The sequence below is a fragment of the Phyllobates terribilis genome, unplaced genomic scaffold (assembly GCF_046119375.1).
Source record: "Phyllobates terribilis strain yellow unplaced genomic scaffold, ASM4611937v1 Scaffold_139__1_contigs__length_4784569, whole genome shotgun sequence".
Classification (NCBI taxonomy): Eukaryota; Metazoa; Chordata; class Amphibia; order Anura; family Dendrobatidae; genus Phyllobates; species Phyllobates terribilis.
This window is the reverse complement of record NW_027362899.1, coordinates 4,484,349-4,502,625: the sequence shown is the minus strand read 5'-3', so window position 1 is coordinate 4,502,625 and position 18,277 is coordinate 4,484,349.

The following is an 18,277-nucleotide window of genomic DNA, read 5'->3' as shown; positions in this document are numbered from 1 at the left end:
TACTACACCACACAGGAGAGCTGACACATCCTCTATATACTACACCACACAGGAGAGCTGACAGATCCTCTATATACTACACCACACAGGAGAGCTGACAGATACTCTATATACTACACCACCCAGGAGAGCTGACAGATCCTCTATATACTACACCACACAGGAGAGCTGACACATCCTCTATATACTACACCACACAGGAGAGCTGACAGATCCTCTATAAACTACACCACACGGGAGAGCTGACAGATCCTCTATATACTACACCACACAGGAGAGCTGACAGATCCTCTATATACTACACCACACAGGAGAGCTGACAGATCCTCTATATACTACACCACACAGGAGAGCTGACAGATCCTCTATATACTACACCACACAGGAGAGCTGACACATCCTCTATATACTACACCACACAGGAGAGCTGACAGATCCTCTATATACTACACCACACGGGAGAGCTGACAGATCCTCTATATACTACACCACACAGGAGAGCTGACAGATCCTCTATATACTACACCACACAGGAGAGCTGACACATCCTCTATATACTACACCACACAGGAGAGCTGACAGATCATCTATATACTACACCACACAGGAGAGCTGACACATCCTCTATATACTACACCACACAGGAGAGCTGACAGATCCTCTATATACTACACCACACAGGAGAGCTGACACATCCTCTATATACTACACCACACAGGAGAGCTGACAGATCCTCTATATACTACACCACACGGGAGAGCTGACAGATCCTCTATATACTACACCACACAGGAGAGCTGACAGATCCTCTATATACTACACCACACAGGAGAGCTGACAGATCCTCTATATACTACACCACACAGGAGAGCTGACACATCCTCTATATACTACACCACACAGGAGAGCTGACAGATCCTCTATATACTACACCACACAGGAGAGCTGACACATCCTCTATATACTACACCACACAGGAGAGCTGACAGATCCTCTATATACTACACCACACGGGAGAGCTGACAGATCCTCTATATACTACACCACACAGGAGAGCCGTCAGATCCTCTATATACTACACCACACAGGAGAGCTGACAGATCCTCTATATACTACACCACACGGGAGAGCTGACAGATCCTCTATATACTACACCACACAGGAGAGCTGACAGATCCTCTATATACTACACCACACAGGAGAGCTGACAGATACTCTATATACTACACCATACAGGAGAGCTGACAGATCCTCTATATACTACACCACACAGGAGAGCTGACAGATCCACTATATACTACACCACACAGGAGAACCGACAGATCCTCTATATACTACACCACACAGGAGAGCTGACAGATCCTCTATATACTACACCACACAGGAGAGCTGACACATCCTCTATATACTACACCACACAGGAGAGCTGACACATCCTCTATATACTACACAATACAGGAGAGCTGACACATCCTCTATATACTACACCACACAGGAGAGCTGACAGATCGTCTATATACTACACCACACAGGAGAGCTGACACATCCTCTATATACTACACAATACAGGAGAGCTGACAGATCCTCTATATACTACACCACACAGGAGAGCTGACAGATCCTCTATATACTACACCACACAGGAGATCCGACAGATCCTCTATATACTATAGCACACAGGAGGGCTGACAGATCCTCTATATACTATACCACACAGTAGATCCGACAGATCCTTTATATACTACAGCACACAGGAGAGCTGACAGATGCTCTATATACTACACCACACAGGAGAGCTGACAGATCCACTATATACTACACCACACAGGAGAGCTGACACATCCTCTATATACTACACCACACAGGAGAGCTGACAGATCCTCTATATACTACACCACACAGGAGAGCTGACACATCCTCTATATACTATACCACACAGGAGAGCCGACAGATCCTCTATATACTACACCACACAGGAGAGCTGACACATCCTCTATATACTACACAATACAGGAGAGCTGACAGATCCACTATATACTACACCACACAGGAGAGCTGACAGATCCTCTATGTACTACACCACACAGGAGAGCTGAAAGATCCTCTATATACTACACCACACAGGAGAGCTGACAGATCCTCTATATACTACACCACACAGGACACATCCTCTATACACTACACCACACAGGAGAGCTGACAGATCCTCTATATACTACACCACACAGAAGAGCTGACAGATCCTCTATATACTACACCACACAGGAGAGCTGACAGATCCTCTATATACTACACCACACAGGAGAGCTGACAGGTCCTCTATATACTACACCACACAGGAGAGCTGACAGATCCTCTATATACTACACCACACAGGACAGATCCTCTATATACTACACCACACAGGACACATCCTCTATACACTACACCACACAGGAGAGCTGACAGATCCTCTATATACTACACTACACAGGAGAGCTGACAGATCCTCTATATACTACACCACACAGGAGAGCTGACAGATCCTCTATATACTACACCACACAGGAGAGCCGACAGATCGTCTATATACTACACCACACAGGAGAGCAGACAGATCCTCTATGTACTACACCACACAGGAGAGCTGACAGATCCTCTATATACTACACCACACAGGAGAGCTGACAGATCCTCTATATACTACACCACACAGGAAAGCTGACAGATCCACTATATACTACACCACACAGGAGAGCTGACAGATCCTCTATATACTACACAACACAGGAGAGCTGACAGATCCACTATATACTACACAACACAGGAGAGCTGACAGATCCACTATATACTACACCACACAGGAGAGCCGAGAGATCCTCTACATACTACACCATACAGGAGAGCTGACAGATCCTCTATATACTACACAACACAGGAGAGCTGACAGATCGACTATATACTACACCACACAGGAGAGCTGACAGATCCTCTATATACTACACAACACAGGAGAGCTGACAGATCCACTATATACTACACCACACAGGAGAGCTGACAGATCCTCTATATACTACACAACACAGGAGAGCTGACAGATCCACTATATACTACACAACACAGGAGAGCTGACAGATCATCTATATACTACACCACACAGGAGAGCTGAGAGATCCACTATATACTACACCACACAGGAGAGCTGAGAGATCCTCTATATACTACACCACACAGGAGAGCTAACAGATCCACTATATACTACACCACACAGGAGAGCTGACAGATCATCCATATACTACACCACACAGGAGAGCCGAGAGATCCACTATATACTACACCACACAGGAAAGCTGACAGATCCACTATATACTACATCACATAGGAGAGCTGACAGATCCTCTATATACTACATCACACAGGAGAGCTGACAGATCCTCTATATACTACACCACACAGGAGAGCTGACAGATCCTCTATATACTACACCACACAGGAGAGCTGACAGATCCTCTATATACTACACCAGACAGGAGAGGTGACAGATCCTCTATATACTACACCACACAGGAGAGCTGACAGATCCTCTATATACTACACCACACAGGAGAGCTGACAGATCCTCTATACACTACACCACACAGGAAAGCTGACAGATCCTCTATATGCTACATCACATAGGAGAGCTGACAGATCCTCAATATACTACATCACAGAGGAGAGCTGACAGATCCTCTATATACTACACCACACAGGAGAGCTGACAGATCCTCTATATACTACACCAGACAGGAGAGGTGACAGATCCTCTATATACTACACCACACAGGAGAGCTGACAGATCCTCTATATACTACACCACACAGGAGAGCTGACAGATCCTCTATACACTACACCACACAGGAGAGCTGACAGAACCTCTATATACTACACCACACAGGAGAGCTGACAGATCCTCTATATACTACATCACACAGGAGAACTGACAGATCCTCTATATACTACATCACACAGGAGAGCTGACAGATCCTCTATGTACTACACCACACAGGAGAGCTGACAGATCCTCTATATACTACACCACACAGGAGAGCTGACAGATCCTCTATATACTACACCACACAGGAAAGCTGACAGATCCTCTATATACTACACCACACAGGAGAGCTGACAGATCCTCTATATATTACACCACACAGGAGAGCTGACAGATCCTCTATATACTACACCACACAGGAGAGCTGACAGATCCTCTATACACTACACCACATAGGAGAGCTGGCAGATCCTCTATATATTGCACCACACAGGAGAGTCGACAGATACACTATATACTACACCACACAGGAGAGCTGACAGATCCTCTATATACTACACCACACAGGAGAGCTGACAGATCCTCTATATACTACACCACACAGGAGAGCTGACAGATCCTCTATATATTACACCGCACAGGAGATCTGACAGATCCTCTATATACTACACCACACAGCAGAGCTGACAGATCCTCTATATACTACACCACACAGGAAAGCTGACAGATCCTCTAAATACTACACCACACAGGAGAGCTGATAGATCCTGTATATACTACACCACACAAGAGAGCTGACAGATCCTCTATATACTACACCACACAGGAGAGCTGACAGATCCTCTATACACTAAACCACACAGGAGAGCTGATAGATCCTGTATATACTACACCACACAGGAGAGCTGATAGATCCTGTATATACTACACCACACAGGAGAGCTGACAGATCCTCTATATACTACACCACACAGGAGAGCTGACAGATCCTCTATATACTACACCACACAGGAGAGCTGACAGATCCTCTATACACTACATTACACGGGAGAGCCGACAGATCCACTATATACTACACCACACAGGAGAGCTGACAGATCCTCAATATACTACACCACACAGGAGAGCAGGCAGATACTCTATATACTACACCACACAGGAGAGCTAATAGATCATCTATATATTACATCACACAGGAGAGCCAACAGATACTCTATATACTACAGCACACAGTAGAGATGACAGATCCTCTATATACTACACCACACAGGAGAGCTGACAGATCCACTATATACTACACCACAAAGGAGAAATGTCAGATCCTCTATATACTACACCACAAAGGAGAACTGTCAGATCCTCTATATACTACACCACACAGGAGAGCTGACAGATCCTCTATATACTACAACACACAGGAGAGCTGACAGATCCTCTATATATTACACCACAGAGGAGAGCTGACAGATCCTCTATATACTACACCACACAGGAGAGCTGACAGATCCTCTATATACTACAACACACAGGAGAGCTGACAGATCCTCTATATAATACACCACACAGGAGAGCTGACAGATCCTCTATATACTACACCACACAGGAGAGCTTACAGATCCTCTATATACTACACCACACAGGAGAGCTGACAGATCCTCTATATACTACACCACACAGGAGAGCTGACAGATCCACTATATAGTACACCACAACGGAGAGCTGATAGATCCTCTATATACTACACCACACAGGAGAGCGGGCAGATACTCTATATACTACACCACACAGGAGAGCTGACAGATCATCTATATATTACACCACACAGGAGAGCTGACAGATCCACTATATACTACACCACACAGGAGAGCTGACAGATCCTCTATATACTACACCACGCAGGAGAGCTGACAGATCCACTATATACTACAACACACAGGAGAGCTGACAGAACCTCTATATACTACACCACACAGGAGAGCCGACAGATCCTGTATATACTACACCACACAGGAGAGCTGACAGATCCTCTATATACTACACCACACAGGAGAGCTGACAGATCCTCTATATAATACACCACACAGGAGAGCTTACAGATCCTCTATATACTACACCACACAGGAGAGCTGACAGATCCTCTATATACTACACCACACAGGAGAGCTGACAGATCCACTATATAGTACACCACAACGGAGAGCTGACAGATCCTCTATATACTACACCGCACAGGAGAGCGGGCAGATACTCTATATACTACACCACACAGGAGAGCTGACAGATCATCTATATATTACACCACACAGGAGAGCTGACAGATCCACTATATACTACACCACACAGGAGAGCTGACAGATCCTCTATATACTACACCACGCAGGAGATCTGACAGATCCACTATATACTACAACACACAGGAGAGCTGACAGAACCTCTATATACTACACCACACAGGAGAGCCGACAGATCCTGTATATACTACACCACACAGGAGAGCTGACAGATCCTCTATATACTACACCACACAGGAGAGCTGACAGATCCTCTATATACTACACCACACAGGAGAGCTGACAGATCCTCTATATACTACACCACACAGGAGAGCCGACAGATCCTCTACACACTACACCACATAGGAGAGCTGGCAGATCCTCTATATATTACACCACACAGGAGAACCGACAGATCCACTATATTCTACACCACACAGGACAGCTGACAGATCCTCTATATACTACACCACACAGGAGAGCTGACAGATCCTCTATATACTACACCACACAGGAGAGATGACAGATCCTCTATATACTACACCACACAGTAGAGATGACAGATCCTCTATATACTACACCATACAGGAGAGCTGACAGATCCTCTATATACTACACCACACAGGAGAGCCGACAAATCCTCTATATACTACACCACACAGGAGAGCTGACACATCCTCTATATACTACACAATACAGGAGAGCTGACAGATCCACTATATACTACACCACACAGGAGAGCTGACAGATCCACTATATACTACACCACAAAGGAGAACTGTCAGATCCTCTATATACTACACCACACAGGAGAGCTGACAGATCCTCTATATACTACACCACACAGGAGAGCTGACACATCCTCTATATACTACACCACACAGGAGAGCTGACAGATCCTCTATATACTACACCACACAGGAGAGCTGACAGATCCTCTATATACTACACCACACAGGAGAGCTGACACATCCTCTATATACTACACCACACAGGAGAGCTGACACATCCTCTATATACTACACCACACAGGAGAGCTGACAGATCCTCTATATACTACACCACACAGTAGAGCTGACAGATCCTCAATATACTACACCAGACAGGAGAGCTGACAAATCCTCCATATACTACACTACACAGGAGAGCTGACAGATCCACTATATACTACACCACACAGGAGAGCTGACAGATCCTCTATATACTACACCACACAGGAGAGCTGACAGATACTCTATATACTACACCACCCAGGAGAGCTGACAGATCCTCTATATACTACACCACACAGGAGAGCTGACAGATCCTCTATATACTACACCACACAGGAGAGCTGACAGATCCTCTATATACTACACCACACAGGAGAGCTGACAGATCCTCCATATACTACACCACACAGGAGAGCTGATAGATCATCTATATATTACATCACACAGGAGAGCCGAAAGATACTCTATATACTACACCATACAAGAGAGATGACAGATCCTCTATATACTACACCACACAGGAGAGCCGACAGATCCTCTATATACTACACCACACAGGAGAGCTGACAGATCCTCTCTATACTACACCACACAGGAGAGCTGACAGATCCTCTATATACTATACCACACAGGAGAGCTGACAGATCCTCTATATACTACACCACACAGGAGAGCTGACAGATCCTCTATATACTTCACCACACAGGAGAGCTGACAGATCCTCTATATGCTACACCACACAGGAGAGCTGTCAGATCCTCTATATACTACACCACACAGGAGAGCTGACAGATCCACTATTTACTACACCACACAGGAGAGCTGACAGATCCTCTATATACTACACCTCACAGGAGAGCCGACAGATCCTCTATATACTACACCACACAGGAGAGCCGACAGATCCTCTATATACTACACAATACAGGAGAGCTGACAGATCCACTATATACTACACCACACAGGAGAGCTGACAGATCCTCTATATACTACACCACACAGGAGAGCCGACAGATACTCTATATACTACACCATACAAGAGAGATGACAGATCCTCTATATACTACACCTCACAGGAGAGCCGACAGATCCTCTATATACTACACCACACAGGAGAGCCGACAGATCCTCTATATACTACACAATACAGGAGAGCTGACAGATCCACTATATACTACACCACACAGGAGAGCTGACAGAGCCTCTATATACTACACCACACAGGAGAGCCGACAGATCCTCTATATACTACACCACACAGGAGAGCTGACAAATCCTCTATATACTACACCACACAGGAGAGCTGACAGATCCTCTATATACTATACCACACAGGAAAGCTGACAGATCCACTATATACTACACCACACAGGAGAGCTGACAGATCCTCTATATACTTCACCACACAGGAGAGCTGACAGATTCTCTATATACTACACCACACAGGAGAGCCGTTAGATCCTCTATATACTACACCACACAGGAGAGCTGACAGATCCTCTATATACTTCACCACACAGGAGAGCTGACAGATTCTCTATATACTACACCACACAGGAGAGCCGTCAGATCCTCTATATACTACACCACACAGGAGAGCCAACAGATCCTCTATATACTACACCACACAGGAGAGCTGACAGATCCTCTATATACTACACCACACAGGAGAGCTGACAGATCCACTATTTACTACACCACACAGGAGAGCTGACAGATCCTCTATATACTACACCTCACAGGAGAGCCGACAGATAATCTATATACTTCACCACACAGGAGAGCTGACAGATCCTCTCTATACTACACCACACAGGAGAGCTGACAGATACTCTATAAACTACACCACACAGGAGAGCTGACAGATCCTCTATATATTACACCACACAGTAGAGCTGACAGATCCTCTATATACTACACCACACAGGAGAGCTGACAGATCCTCTATATATTACACCACACAGGAGAGCTGACAGATCCTCTATACACTACACCACACAGGAAAGCTAATAGATCATCTATATATTACATCACACAGGAGAGCCAACAGATACTCTATATACTACACCACACAGGAGAGCTGACAGATCCTCTATATACTACACCACACAGGTGAGCTGACAGATCCACTATATACTACACCACAAAGGAGAACTGTCAGATCCTCTATATACTACACCACACAGGAGAGCTGACAGATCCTCTATATATTACACCACACAGGAGAGCTGACAGATACTCTATATACTACACCACACAGGAGAGCTGACAGATCCTCTATATACTACACCACACAGGAGAGCTGACAGATCCTCTATATACTACACCACACAGGAGAGCTGACAGATCCTCTATATACTACACCACACAGGAGAGCTGACAGATACTCTATATACTACACCACACAGGAGAGCCGACAGATCCTCTATATACTACACCACACAGGAGAGCTGACTGATACTCTATATATTACACCACACAGGACAAATCCTCTATATACTACACCACACAGGAGAGCTGACAGATCCTCTATATACTACACCACACAGGAGAGCTGACAGATCCTCAATATACTACACCACACAGGAGAGCCGACAGATCCTCTATATATTACACCATACAGGAGAGCTGACAGATCCTCTATATATTACACCACACAGGACAGATCCTCTATATACTACACCACACAGGAGAGCTGACAGATCCTCTCTATACTACACCACACAGGAGAGCTGACAGATCCTCTATATACTACACCACACAGGAGAGCTGACAGATCCTCTATATACTACACCACACAGGAGAGCTGACAGATCCTCTATATACTACACCACACAGGAGAGCTGACAGATCATCTGTATACTACACCCCACAGGAGAGCTGACAGATCCTCTATATACTACACCACACAGGAGAGCTGACAGATCCACTATATACTACACCACACAGGAGAGCTGACAGATCCTCTATATACTACACCACACAGGAGAGCTGACAGATCATCTATATACTACACCACACAGGAGAGCTGACAGATCCTCTATATACTACACTACACAGGAGAGCTGACACATCCTCTATATACTACACCACACAGGAGAGCTGACAGATCCTCTATATACTACACCACACAGGAGAGCTGACAGATCCAATATATACTACACCACACAGGAGAGCTGACAGATCCTCTATATACTACACCATACAGGAGAGCTGACAGATCCTCTATATACTACACCACACAGGAGAGCTGACAGATACTCTATAAACTACACCACACGGGAGAGCTGACAGATCCACTATATACTACACCACACAGGAGAGCTGACAGATCCTCTATATGCTACACCACACAGGAGAGCCGGCAGATCCTCTATACACTACACCACACAGGAGAGCTGACAGATCCTCTATATACTACACCACACAGGAGAGCTGACAGATACTCTATATACTACACCACCCAGGAGAGCTGACAGATCCTCTATATACTACACCACACAGGAGAGCTGACAGATCCTCTATATACTACACCACACAGGAGAGCTGACATATCCTCTTTATACTACACCACACAGGAGAGCTGACAGATACTCTATATACTACACCACACAGGAGAGCTGACAGATCCTCTATATACTACACCACACAGGAGAGCTGACACATCCTCTATATACTACACCACACAGGAGAGCCGACAGATCCTCTATATACTACACCACACAGGAGAGCTGACAGATCCTCTATATACTACACCACACAGGAGAGCTGACAGATCCTCTATATACTACACCACACAGGAGAGCTTACAGATCCTCCATATACTACACCACACAGGAGAGCTGATAGATCATCTATATATTACATCACACAGGAGAGCCGACAGATACTCTATATACTACACCATACAAGAGAGATGACAGATCCTCTATATACTACACCACACAGGAGAGCCGACAGATCCTCTATATACTACACCACACAGGAGAGCTGACAGATCCTCTATATACTACACCACACAGGAGAGCTGACAGATCCTCTATATACTATACCACACAGGAGAGCTGACAGATCCTCTATATACTACACCACACAGGAGAGCTGACAGATCCTCTATATACTTCACCACACAGGAGAGCTGACAGATCCTATATATACTACACCACACAGGAGAGCCGTCGGATCCTCTATATACTACACCACACAGGAGAGCTGACAGATCCACTATTTACTACACCACACAGGAGAGCTGACAGATCCTCTATATACTACACCTCACAGGAGAGCCGACAGATCCTCTATATACTACACCACACAGGAGAGCCGACAGATCCTCTATATACTACACAATACAGGAGAACTGACAGATCCACTATATACTACACCACACAGGAGAGCTGACAGATCCTCTATATACTACACCACACAGGAGAGCCGACAGATACTCTATATACTACACCATACAAGAGAGCTGACAGATCCTCTATATACTACACCACACAGGAGAGCTGACAGATCCTCTATATACTACACCACACAGGAGAGCTGACAGATCCTCTATATACTATACCAGGGTTCCCCAACTCCAGTCCTCAAGGCCCACCAACAGGTCATGTTTTCAGGATTTCCTTAGTATTACACAGGTGATAATTGCATCACCTGCACAGGCAATAATTCCATCACCTGTGCAATACTAAGGAAATCCTGAAAACATGACCTGTTGGTGGGCCTTGAGGACTGGAGTTGGGGAACCCTGTACTATACCACACAGGAGAGCTCACAGATCCACTATATACTACACCACACAGGAGAGCTGACAGATCCTCTATATACTTCACCACACAGGAGAGCTGACAGATCCTCTATATACTACACCACACAGGAGAGCCGTCAGATCCTCTATATACTACACCACACAGGAGAGCTGACAGATCCACTATTTACTACACCACACAGGAGAGCTGACAGATCCTCTATATACTACACCTCACAGGAGAGCCGACAGATAATCTATATACTTCACCACACAGGAGAGCTGACAGATCCTCTATATACTACACCACACAGGAGAGCTGACAGATACTCTATAAACTACACCACACAGGAGAGCTGACAGATCCTCTATATATTACACCACACAGTAGAGCTGACAGATCCTCTATATCCTACACCACACAGGAGAGCTGACAGATCCTCTATATATTACACCACACAGGAGAGCTGACAGATCCTCTATACACTACACCACATAAGAGAACTGGCAGATCCTCTATATATTACACCACACAGGAGAGCCGACAGAGCCACTATATACTACACCACACAGGACAGCTGACAGATCCTCTATATACTACACCACACAGGAGAGCTGACAGATCCTCTATATACTACACCACACAGGAGAGCTGACAGATCCTCTATATACTACACCACACAGGAGAGCTGACAGATCCTCTATATACTACACCACACAGGAGAGCTGACAGATCATCTGTATACTACACCCCACAGGAGAGCTGACAGATCCTCTATATACTACACCACACAGGAGAGCTGACAGATCCACTATATACTACACCACACAGGAGAGCTGACAGATCCTCTATATACTACACCACACAGGAGAGCTGACAGATCATCTATATACTACACCACACAGGAGAGCTGACAGATCCTCTATATACTACACTACACAGGAGAGCTGACACATCCTCTATATACTACACCACACAGGAGAGCTGACAGATCCTCTATATACTACACCATACAGGAGAGCTGACAGATCCTCTATATACTACACCACACAGGAGAGCTGACAGATACTCTATAAACTACACCACACAGGAGAGCTGACAGATCCACTATATACTACACCACACAGGAGAGCTGACAGATCCTCTATATGCTACACCACACAGGAGAGCCGACAGATCCTCTATACACTACACCACATAGGAGTTCTGGCAGATCCTCTATATATTACACCACACAGGAGAGCTGACAGATCCTCTATATACTACAACACACAGGAGAGCCGACAGATCCTCTATATACTACACCACACAGGAGAGCTGACAGATCCTCTATATACTACACCACACAGTAGAGCTGACAGATCCACTATATACTACACCACACAGGAGAGCTGACAGATCCTCTATATACTACACCACACTGGAGAGCTGACAGATCCTCTATATACTACACCACACAGGAGAGCTGACAGATCCTCTATATACTACACCACACAGGAGAGCTGACAGATCCTCTATATACTACACCACACAGGAGAGCCGACAGATCCTCTATATACTACACCACACAGGAGAGCTGACAGATCCTCTATATACTACACCACACAGTAGAGCTGACAGATCCTCTATATACTACACCACACAGGAGAGCTGACAGATCCTCTATATACTACAGCAGAGAGGAGGGCTGACAGATCCTCTATACACTACACCACAAAGGAGAGCTGACAGATCCTCTATATACTACACCACACAGGAGAGCTGACAGATCCTCTATATACTACACCACACAGGAGAGCTGACAGATCCTCTATATACTACACCACACAGGAGAGCTGACAGATCCTCTATATACTACAGCATACAGGAGGGCTGACAGATCCTCTATACACTACACCACAAAGGAGAGCTGACAGATCCTCTATATACTACACCACACAGGAGAGCTGACAGATCCACTATATACTACACCACACAGGAGAGCTGACAGATCCTCTATATACTACACCACACAGGAGAGCTGACAGATCCTCTATATACTACACCACACAGGAGAGCCAACAGATCCTCTTTATACTACACCACACAGGAGAGCTGACAGATCCTCTATATACTACACCACACAGGAGAGCTGACAGATCCTCTATATAGTACACCACACAGTAGAGCTGACAGATCCACTATATACTACACCACACAGGAGAGCTGACAGATCCTCTATATACTACACCACACAGGAGAGCTGACAGATCCTCTATATACTACACCACACAGGAGAGCCGACAGATCCTCTATATACTACACCACACGGGAAAGCTGACAGATCCTCTATATACTACAGCACACAGGAGGGCTGACAGATCCTCTATACACTACACCACAAAGGAGAGCTGACAGATCCTCTATATACTACACCACACAGGAGAGCTGACAGAGCCTCTATATACTACACCACACAGGAGAGCTGACAGATCCACTATATACTACACCACACAGGAGAGCTGACAGATCCTCTATATACTACACCACACAGGAGAGCTGACAGATCCTCTATATACTACACCACACAGGAGAGCTGACAGAGCCTCTATATACTACACCACACAGGAGAGCTGACAGATCAACTATATACTACACCACACAGGAGAGCTGACAGATCCACTATATACTACACCACACAGGAGAGCTGACAGATCCTCTATATACTACCCCACACAGGAGAGCTGACAGATACTCTATATACTACACCACACAGGAGAGCTGACAGATCCTCTATATACTACACCACACAGGAGAGCGGGCAGATCCTCTATATACTACCTGTGAAGCACCTGAAGGGTTAATAAACTTCTTGAATGTGGTTTGAGTACCTTGAGGGGTGCAGTTTTTAGAATGGTGTCACTTTTGGGTATTTTCTGTCATAAAGGCCTTTTAAAGTCACTTAAAATGTGATGCGGTCCCTAAAAAAATGGTTTTGTAAATTTTGTTGGAAAAATTAGAAATCGCTGGTCAAATTTTAACCCTTATAGCTCTCTAATAAAAAAAAAGTAGACATGTGGAAATGTTATTTATTAACTATTTTGTGTGACATCTCTCTGATTTAAGGGCATAAAAATTCAAATTTTGAAAATTGCTAAAGTTTCAAAATTTTTGCAGATTTCCTTTTTTTTCACAAATAAACGCAAGTGTTATCGAAGAAGTTTAACCACAATCATGAAGTACAATATGTCAAGAAAAAAGAATCTCAGAATCAGGGGGATCCATTGAAGCGTTCCAGAGTAATTACCTCATAAAGTGACAGTGGTCAGATTTGTAAAAATTGTCCCGGTCATTAATGTGTAAACCACCTTAGGTTGTAAAGGGGTTAAGCATTATATATGAGGATTGGAAGAAAATAAGAATTGTCCTTTATTAGAATGCATATAGAATAAATGTACAGGCAAAAATAAAATAAAGCCTGGTGAAAAAAAAGCTGGTGAAGTTTGAAGGATTGCTGTATGCAATTAGGCTACTTTCCCTGCATCTTTGACGGTGATTTAATAGCGCTATACCGCTGTTTTGCGCATGCGCTGATGATTCTAAGATGTTTCCCTTACGAAGAAAACGCTGGGAAGCTTCATAGCATGCTCGCGCATGCGCAAAGTGTTTGTTTTCCACTACCTTTCTGTTTTGACATGCGCATTGTACCCAGCAGGACGCCGATGTTGGCGCTTTTTTCACAAATTGTATGGGGTGAGTCATCAAGTGATCAATCATATAAAGCTGTTCTTAAATAATAATAATGACTCTTTTCATGTATTTTGTATGTTATCTTCACAGCACAGGCACTAGAATGAACTTTAACTTGATTGTATATACTTGAATTGCCATTCACTCCTTGTATATCGTATCTCCATTATATGATATGCTCCTATTTGTATAATTACTGTTAACACTATTTGTAATTGTTATACTATATAAGGTTCACTATGTTCACTTTGTTAATACTTGAGAGGCTCACACCTGTCTGTCTGTCTATCTACCTATCACTCTCTCATTATGACATCAGGGTAAAATCTACAGTAAGTCACAGTGATGTGATGACATCATCACATTCTATATCCCAGTGTTACAGCCCAAGGGAAATCACTGCCTCACAGACTTACAAGGGTGAGGGAGTACCTTTTGTTTTTCGTGACGAACGAAGCAAAAATTTATTCTAAAATGGAGAGAAGACGAGCCCAAAGAGATCGGGTTCTGAGAGAAAGGAGAGGAATAAATGAAGAGCAGGTATTGTTGTTCGCTTTAGGGCGAAAAGACATTAATCTACCGGACATGGACCCTGACGCCTCAGAAATGGCGTCCAAACGACATTTAGAGAAAATGAGAAAGTCCAAAAGACAAGAGATCCTTACACAGAGAAGGAACATGGAGAACCTCATGGCGTCTGACTCTGCTGCCTCCGCTGAGCTTCAGAGGGCCTTTATTATCTCCTTGAAAAAAATCGGAGATCTGGTCCCTGAAATAAGGAGGAGGAATAAAGAAGCCATCCTCAATAAGCAGAGAAACATCAGCGCAGAGACAGAGCTGGAGGAAGTTCTCCAAGAAACTCCAAGACAGGTCTCATCCAAGGCTGAAAGCCAAGACACCCTGAACCTGCAAAGAGCTGCAGCCCAGAAAAGAATGAGGAACAGCAGAGACTGGGTTGTCCAATGCAGGAGACATCTGAGATATGCTACACCCATCATTAATGGGAATGGTGCCCTATGGAGATCCCACTCATCAACCAAAACCATCTCCATCCCGGATTTTCTGTTCCATCTGAGTGTTTCTTCACCAGACAGATCAATGGATAAAGATGAACCAGGTAAGAAATAAACTTACTCAGTATAATAAGACTGGGGGTGAGGGGGATTATACTTCTAATATTATGTACAGGCCTCAATTATAAATGCTGACTAATGGAAGAACTGTCCTTGTTGCCCATAGCAACCAGTCACCTTTCAGTGTTCTATAGAATGTTGAGAAATAGAATCTGTGCTGTGAATCGTTGCTATGGGCAACAGGGTCAGTTTTGCTATTAGAGAGTTTTGATAAATGAAGGACCAAATATTAGACATTTCCTGCTCATTTACATAGTTTTGTTTAAAATTATAATATATGCGCTGGAGCTATATCTATTAACCCCCCTTTGACCGGAAAAACTTTCGCTTTTTTTCTTCCTTCTTCGAAAAGCCATAACTTTTCTTTTATTTGCATGTGAGCTTGCTTTTTTAGTGGACCGAGCTGCAGTTTTGAAGAACACTATTTATTTTGTCTTTCAATTATTTAGAAAAGAGGGGAAAAAATCAAAGAGTGGTAAAATTGTGGGACGGGGGGAGGGATTCCGACATTGTTCTTTTCTATTGTGTTCATTGTGTGGTAAAAATGACCTCATAAAGTAATTCTCCATGTCAGTGACAAGTGTGGTAATGCTGAACATGCATGGGTTTCCTTTTGACATAAGTGGTGGAAGAAAATTAAAAATGTAATAAAAAACATTGATTTGTGTCTCCATATTCTGAGACATTGTAACTTTGTGATTGTGATACCTCAATGGCGCAGTGTAAAGGCTTCTTTATTGTGTATGAAGCTGTAGCTTTTAATGATCCTTTCTTGGGTAGACAGGACATTACGATATCTTTTTATTGCTATTGTTAGATATTTTTTTTTCTCATTTTAGTATTTACTGTTTGGGAAAATTATTTTTATATTTTTGTATAACGGACTTATACTAATGCCGTGATCCCAGTTATGCTTATTTTTCATTTTTTATTATTATTATTATTATTCATTAGGAAAGTTGTTTCATTCAAATTATATTTTTAAATAATTTTTTGGGTTTATTATTTTTTTTTTATTTATTTAATTTTTTAGTCTCCTTAGAAGACTTGAACCTGCAATTTTTTGATCGCTTGTACTACAAGTGCTTCTCACTAAATTAGAATATCATCAAAAAGTAAATTTATTTTTAGTTCTTCAATACAAAAAGTGAAACTCATATATTATATAGAGTCATTACAAACAGAGTGATCAATTTCAAGTGTTTATTTCTGTTAATGTTGATGATTATGGCTTACAGCCAATGAAAACACAAAAGTCATTATCTCAGTAAATTAGAATACTTTATAACACCAGTTTGAAAAATGATTTTAAAATCTGAAATGTATGTTCAGTAAATGAACTCAAAACTTGGTCGGGGCGCCTTTTGCATCAATTACTGCATCAATGCCGCGTGGCATGGAGGCGATCAGCCTCTGGTACTGCTGTGGTGTTATGGAAGCCCAGGTTGCTTTGATGGCAGCCTTCAGCTCGTCTGCATTGTTGGGTCTGGTGTCTCTCATCTTCCTCTTGACAATACCCTATAGATTCTCTATGGGGTTAAGGTCAGGCAAGTTTGCTGGCCAATCAAGCACAGTGATAGTGTTGTTTTTAAACCAGGTATTA